The sequence below is a fragment of the Heterodontus francisci genome, unplaced genomic scaffold (genome assembly GCF_036365525.1).
Source record: "Heterodontus francisci isolate sHetFra1 unplaced genomic scaffold, sHetFra1.hap1 HAP1_SCAFFOLD_1538, whole genome shotgun sequence".
Classification (NCBI taxonomy): Eukaryota; Metazoa; Chordata; class Chondrichthyes; order Heterodontiformes; family Heterodontidae; genus Heterodontus; species Heterodontus francisci.
This window is the reverse complement of record NW_027141960.1, coordinates 60,103-66,725: the sequence shown is the minus strand read 5'-3', so window position 1 is coordinate 66,725 and position 6,623 is coordinate 60,103.

Below are 6,623 nucleotides of genomic sequence, written 5' to 3'. Positions count from 1 at the left end.
GAGAGAGAGAGGGAGGGAGGGAAGGGGAGAGAGAGGGAGCGAGAGAGAGGGAGCGAGAGAGAGGGAGCGGGAGAGGGAAGGAGAGGGAAGGAGAAGGAGAGGGAAGGAGAAGGAGAGGGGAGGGAGGGAAGGTGAGGGAGGGGAGGAGAGGGTGGGAGAGATGGAAGGAGAGAGAGGGATGGGGAAATCAGAGGTTGGGTGGAGGGAAGGTGAGTGAAGGAGAGTGGGATGGGGGAAGGAAGGTGAGTGAAGGAGAGAGAGGGAAGGAAGTTGAGTGAAGGAGAGAGAGAGGGAAGGTGAGTGAAGGAGAGAGAGAGAGGGAAGGTGAGTAAAGGAGGGAGGGATGGTGGAAGTTGAGAGGGAGGGTGGACGGAAGGAGAGAGAGAGGGAGGGTGGAGGGGAGTGGGGAATGAGAGAGGGAGGGTGGAGGGAAGGTGAGTGGGAGGGTGGAAGGAAGGAGAGTGAAGGATGGAGGGAGGGTGGGGGGAATGTGAGTGAAGGAGAGAGAGAGAGAGAAGGAAGGTGAGTGAAGGAGAGAGAGAGAGAGAAGGAAGGTGAGTGAAGGAGAGAGAGAGAGAAGGAAGGTGAGTGAAGGAGAGAGAGAGAGAGAGAGAGAAGGAAGGTGAGTGAAGGAGAGAGAGAGAGAGAGAGAGAGAAGGAAGGTGAGTGAAGGAGAGAGAGAGAGAAGGAAGGTGAGTGAAGGAGAGAGAGAGAGAAGGAAGGTGAGTGAAGGAGAGAGAGAGAGAAGGAAGGTGAGTGAAGGAGAGAGAGAGAGAAGGAAGGTGAGTGAAGGAGAGAGAGAGAGAAGGAAGGTGAGTGAAGGAGAGAGAGAGAGAAGGAAGGTGAGTGAAGGAGAGAGAGAGAGAAGGAAGGTGAGTGAAGGAGAGAGAGAGAGAAGGAAGGTGAGTGAAGGAGAGAGAGAGAGAAGGAAGGTGAGTGAAGGAGAGAGAGAGAGAAGGAAGGTGAGAGAAGGAAGGTGAGTGAAGGAGAGAGAGGGGGAAGGTGAGTAAAGGAGAGAGAGAGAGGGAAGGTGAGTGAAGGAGAGAGAGAGTCGGAATGTGAGTAAAGGAGAGAGAGGGGGGAAGGTGAGTAAAGGAGAGAGGGGGGAAGGTGAGTAAAGGAGAGAGGGGGGAAGGTGAGTAAAGGAGAGAGGGGGGAAGGTGAGTAAAGGAGAGAGGGGGGAAGGTGAGTAAAGGAGAGAGGGGGGAAGGTGAGTAAAGGAGAGAGGGGGAGGTGAGTAAAGGAAGGAGAGAGAGGGAAGGTGAGTAAAGGAGAGAGAGGGAAGGTGAGTAAAGGAGTGAGAGAGGGAAGGTGAGTAAAGGAGTGAGAGAGGGAAGGTGAGTGATGGAGGGTGGAGGGAGGGAGGGGGGAATGAGAAAGGGAGGGTGGAGGGAAGGTGAGTGAAGGAGAGAGCGAGAGCGAGGGGGTAGGTGAGTGAAAGAGCGAGAGTGAGAGGGAAGGTGAGTGAAGGAGCGAGGGAGAGAGGGAAGGTGCGTGAAGGAGAGAGAGGGGGAAGGTGAGTAAAGGAGAGAGAGCGAGAGAGGGAAGGTGAGTGAAGGACGGAGAGGGGAAGGAGGGAGGGAGAGGGAGGGTGAGTGAAGGAGAGTGGGAGTGGTGGAGGGAAGGTAAGTGAAGGAGGGAGAGGAAAGGTGAATGAAGGAGAGAGAGAGGGAAGGTGAGTAAAGGAGGGAGGGGGAAGGAGAGTGGGAGGTTGGAGGGAAGGAGAGTGAAGGAGAGAGAGGGAAGGTGAGTGAAGGAGAGAGAGGGAAGGTGAGTGAAGGAGAGAGAGGGAAGGTGAGTGAAGGAGAGAGAGGGAAGGTGAGTGAAGGAGAGAGAGGGAAGGTGAGTGAAGGAGAGAGAGGGAAGGTGAGTGAAGGAGAGAGAGGGAAGGTGAGTGAAGGTGAGTGAAGGAGAGAGAGGGAAGGTGAGTGAAGGTGAGTGAAGGAGAGAGAGGGAAGGTGAGTGAAGGTGAGTGAAGGTGAGTGAAGGGGAGGGAGGGAGAGAGGGAGGGAGAGAGGGAGGGAGGGAGGGAGAGAGGGAGGGAGGGAGGGAGAGAGGGAGGGAGAGAGGGAGGGAGAGAGGGAGAGAGGGAGGGAGGGAGGGAGGGAGAGAGGGAGATTGGAGGGAAGGAGAGAGAGGGAAGGTGAGTAAAGGAGGGTGGAGGGAAGGAGAGAGGGAGGAAGGAGAGAGGGAGGGTGGAGGGAAGGAGAGAGGGAGGGTGGAGGGAAGGAGAGAGGGAGGGTGGAGGGAAGGAGGGAGGGAGGGGGGAAGGAGAGAGGGAGGGTGGGAGGAAGCTGAGTGACGGAGAGTGGGAGGGTGGAGGGAAGGTGAGTGGGAGGGTGGAGGGAAGTTGAGTGAAGGAGAGAGAGGGAAGGTGAGTGAAGGAGAGAGAGAGAGAGGGAAGGTGAGTAAAAGAGAGAGAGAGAGAGAGAGGGAAGATGAGTAAAGGAGACTGAGAGGGAAGGTGAGTGAAGGTGAGTGAAGGTGAGAGAGAGGGAAGGTGAGTGAAGGTGAGAGAGAGGGAAGGTGAGTGAAGGTGAGAGAGAGGGAGAGAGGGAAGGTGAGTGAAGGAGAGAGAGAGAGGGAAGGTGAGTGAAGGAGAGAGAGAGAGGGAAGGTGAGTGAAGGAGAGAGAGAGAGGGAAGGTGAGTGAAGGAGAGAGAGAGAGGGAAGGTGAGTGAAGGAGAGAGAGAGGGAAGGTGAGTGAAGGAGAGAGAGAGAGGGAAGGTGAGTGAAGGAGAGAGAGAGAGGGAAGGTGAGTGAAGGAGAGAGAGAGAGGGAAGGTGAGTGAAGGAGAGAGAGAGAGGGAAGGTGAGTGAAGGAGAGAGAGAGAGGGAAGGTGAGTGAAGGAGAGAGAGAGAGGGAAGGTGAGTGAAGGAGAGAGAGAGAGGGAAGGTGAGTGAAGGAGAGAGAGAGAGGGAAGGTGAGTGAAGGAGAGAGAGAGAGGGAAGGTGAGTGAAGGAGAGAGAGAGAGGGAAGGTGAGTGAAGGAGAGAGAGAGAGGGAAGGTGAGTGAAGGAGAGTGAAGGAGAGAGAGAACGGGAAGATGAGTAAAGGAGAGAAAGAGAGAGAGGGTGTCGGGAAGGAGAGAGAGAGAGAGAGAGAGAGAGGGAAGGTGAGTGAAGGAGGGAGGGAGTGTGGAGGACGGTGAGTGAAGGAGAGACGGAGGGTGGAGGGAAGGTGAGTGAAGGAGAAAGAGCGAGGGGGAAGGTGATTGAAGGAGAGAGAGAGAGGGAAGGTGATTGAAGGAGAGAGAGAGAGGGAAGGTGAGTAAAGGAGAGAGAAGGTGAGTAAAGGAGAGAGGGAAGGTGAGTCAAGTAGAGAGAGAGAGAGGGAAGATGAGTAAAGGAGACTGAGAGGGAAGGTGAGTGAAGGTGAGTGAAGGTGAGAGAGAGGGAAGGTGAGTGAAGGTGGAGAGAGGGAAGGTGAGTGAAGGTGAGAGAGAGGGAGAGAGGGAAGGTGAGTGAAGGAGAGAGAGAGAGGGAAGATGAATGAAGGAGAGTGAGAGGGATGCTGAGTGAAGGAGAGAGAGAGAGGGAAGGTGAGTGAAGGAGAGAGAGAGAGGGAAGGTGAGTGAAGGAGAGAGAGAGAGGGAAGGTGAGTGAAGGAGAGAGAGAGAGGGAAGGTGAGTGAAGGAGAGAGAGAGAGAGGGAAGGTGAGTGAAGGAGAGAGAGAGAGAGGGAAGGTGAGTGAAGGAGAGAGAGAGAGAGGGAAGGTGAGTGAAGGAGAGAGAGAGAGAGGGAAGGTGAGTGCAGGAGAGAGAGAGATTGAAGGTGAGTGCAGGAGAGAGAGAGAGGGAAGGTGAGTGCAGGAGAGAGAGAGAAGAAAGGTGAGTAAAGGAGAGAGAGAGAGAGAAGAAAGGTGAGTAAAGGAGAGAGAGTGATGGTGAGTGAAGGAGGGAGGGGGGAAGGAGTGAGTGAGTGAGGGAGGGGGGAATGAGAAAGGGAGGGTGGAGGGAAGGTGAGTGAAGGAGAGTGGGAAGGTGGAAGGAAGGTGAGTGAAGGAGGGAGGGAGAGTGGGGGGGGAAGGTGAGTGAAGGAGAGAGAGGGAAGGTGAGTGAAGGAGAGAGAGGGAAGGTGAGTGAAGGAGAGAGAGGGAAGGTGAGTGAAGGAGAGAGAGGGAAGGTGAGTGAAGGAGAGGGAGAGAGGGAAGGTGAGTGAAGGAGAGGGAGAGAGGGAAGGTGAGTGAAGGAGAGAGAGAGAGGGAAGGTGAGTGAAGGAGAGAGAGAGAGAGGGAAGGTGAGTGAAGGAGAGAGAGAGAGAGGGAAGGTGAGTGAAGGAGAGAGAGAGAGAGGGAAGGTGAGTGAAGGAGGGAGGGAGTGTGGGGGACGGTGAGTGAAGGAGAGACGGAGGGTGGAGGGAAGGTGAGTGAAGGAGAAAGAGCCAGGGGGAAGGTGATTGAAGGAGAGAGAGAGAGAGGGAAGGTGATTGAAGGAGAGAGAGAGAGAGGGAAGGTGAGTCAAGTAGAGAGAGAGAGAGTGAATATGAGTAAAGGAGACAGTGAGAGGGAAGGTGAGTGAAGGAGAGAGAGAGGGGGAGAGAGATGGTGAGTGAAGGAGAGAGAGAGAGAGGGAAGGTGAGTGAAGGAGAGAGAGAGAGAGGGGGAGAGAGATGGTGAGTGAAGGAGAGAGAGAGAGAGAGAGAGAGAGGGAAGGTGAGTGAAGGAGAGAGAGAGAGAGAGAGAGAGAGGGAAGGTGAGTGAAGGAGAGAGAGAGAGAGAGAGAGAGGGAAGGTGAGTGAAGGAGAGAGAGAGAGAGAGAGAGAGGGAAGGTGAGTGAAGGAGAGAGAGAGAGGGAAGGTGAGTGAAGGAGAGAGAGAGAGGGAAGGTGAGTGAAGGAGAGAGAGAGAGGGAAGGTGAGTGAAGGAGAGAGAGAGAGGGAAAGTGAGTGAAGGAGATGAGTGAAGGAGAGAGAGGAGAGGGAAGGTGAGAGATGAAGGAGAGAGAGAGAGGAAGGTGAGTGAAGGATCGAGAGATGAGAGAGGGAAGGTGAGTGAAGGAGAGAGAGAGAGGGAAGGTGAGTGAAGGAGAGAGAGAGAGCGGAAGGTGGAGTGAAGGAGAGAGAGAGAGAGGAAGGTGAGTGAAGGAGAAGAGAGAGAGAGGGAAGGTGAGTGAAGGAGAGAGAGAGAGGGAAGGTGAGTGAAGGAGAGAGAGAGAGGGAAGGTGAGTGAAGGAGAGAGAGAGAGGGAAGGTGAGTGAAGGATGAGAGAGAGAGGGAAGGTGAGTGAAGGAGAGAGAGAGAGAGGAAGGTGAGTGAAGGAGAGAGAGAGAGAGGGAAGGTGAGTGAAGGGAGAGAGAGAGAGGGAAGGTGAGTGAAGGAGAGAGAGAGAGGGAAGGTGAGTGAAGGAGAGAGAGAGAGGGAAGGTGAGTGAAGGAGAGAGAGAGAGGGAAGGTGAGTGAAGGAGAGAGAGAGAGGGAAGGTGAGTGAAGGAGAGAGAGAGAGGGAAGGTGAGTGAAGGAGAGAGAGAGAGGGACGGTGAGTGAAGGAAGAGAGAGAGAGAGGGAAGGTGAGTGAAGGAGAGAGAGAGAGAGAGGGAAGGTGAGTGAAGGAGAGAGAGAGAGAGGGAAGGTGAGTGAAGGAGAGAGAGAGAGAGGGAAGGTGAGTGAAGGAGAGAGAGAGGAGGGAAGGTGAGTGAAGGAGAGAGAGAGAGGGAAGGTGAGTGAAGGAGAGAGAGAGAGAGGGAAGGTGAGTGAAGGAGAGAGAGAGAGGGAAGGTGAAGTGAAGGAGAGAGAGAGAGAGGGAAGGTGAGTGAAGGAGAGAGAGAGAGAGGGAAGGTGAGTGAAGGAGAGAGAGAGAGAGGAAGGTGAGTGAAGGAGAGAGAGAGAGAGGAAGAAGGTGAGTGAAGGAGAGAGAAGGAAGGTGAGTGAAGAGAGAGAGAGAGGAAGGTGAGGTGAAGGAGAGAGAGAGAGAGGTGAGAGAGAGAAGGGAAGTGAGTGAAGGAGAGAGAGAGAGAGGGAAGGTGAGTGAAGGAGAGGAGGAGAGGGAAGGATTGAGTGAGGGAGGGGGGAATGAGAAGGGAGGGTGGAGGGAAGGTGAGTGAAGGAGAGAGAGAGAAGGGGAAGGTGAGTGAAGGAGAGAGAGAGAGGAAGGTGAAGGTGAAGTGAAGGAGAGAGAGAGAAGGGAAGGTGAGTGAAGGAGAGAGAGAGAAGGGGAAGGTGATGTGAAGGAGAGAGAGAGAAGGGGAAGGTGAGTGAAGGAGAGTGGGAGTGCTGGAGGGAAGGTGAGTGAAGGAGGGAGGGAGTGTGGGGGACGGTGAGTGAAGGAGGAGACGGAGGGTGGAGGGAAGGTGAGTGAAGGAGAAAGAGCGAGGGGGAAGGTGATTGAAGGAGAGAGAGAGAGAGGGAAGGTGATTGAAGGAGAGAGAGAGAGAGGGAAGGTGATTGAAGGAGAGAGAGAGAGAGAGGGAAGGTGAGTAAAGGAGAGAGGGAAGGTGAGTCAAGTAAGAGAGAGAGAGGGAAGATGAGTAAAGGAGACAGTGAGAGGGAAGGTGAGTGAAGGAGAGAGAGAGGGGGAGAGAGATGGTGAGTGAAGGAGAGAGAGAGGAGAGAGGGAAGGTGAGTGAAGGAGAGAGAGAGAGAGAGAGAGAGAGAGAGAGAGAGGGAAGGTGAGTGAAGGAGAGAGAGAGAG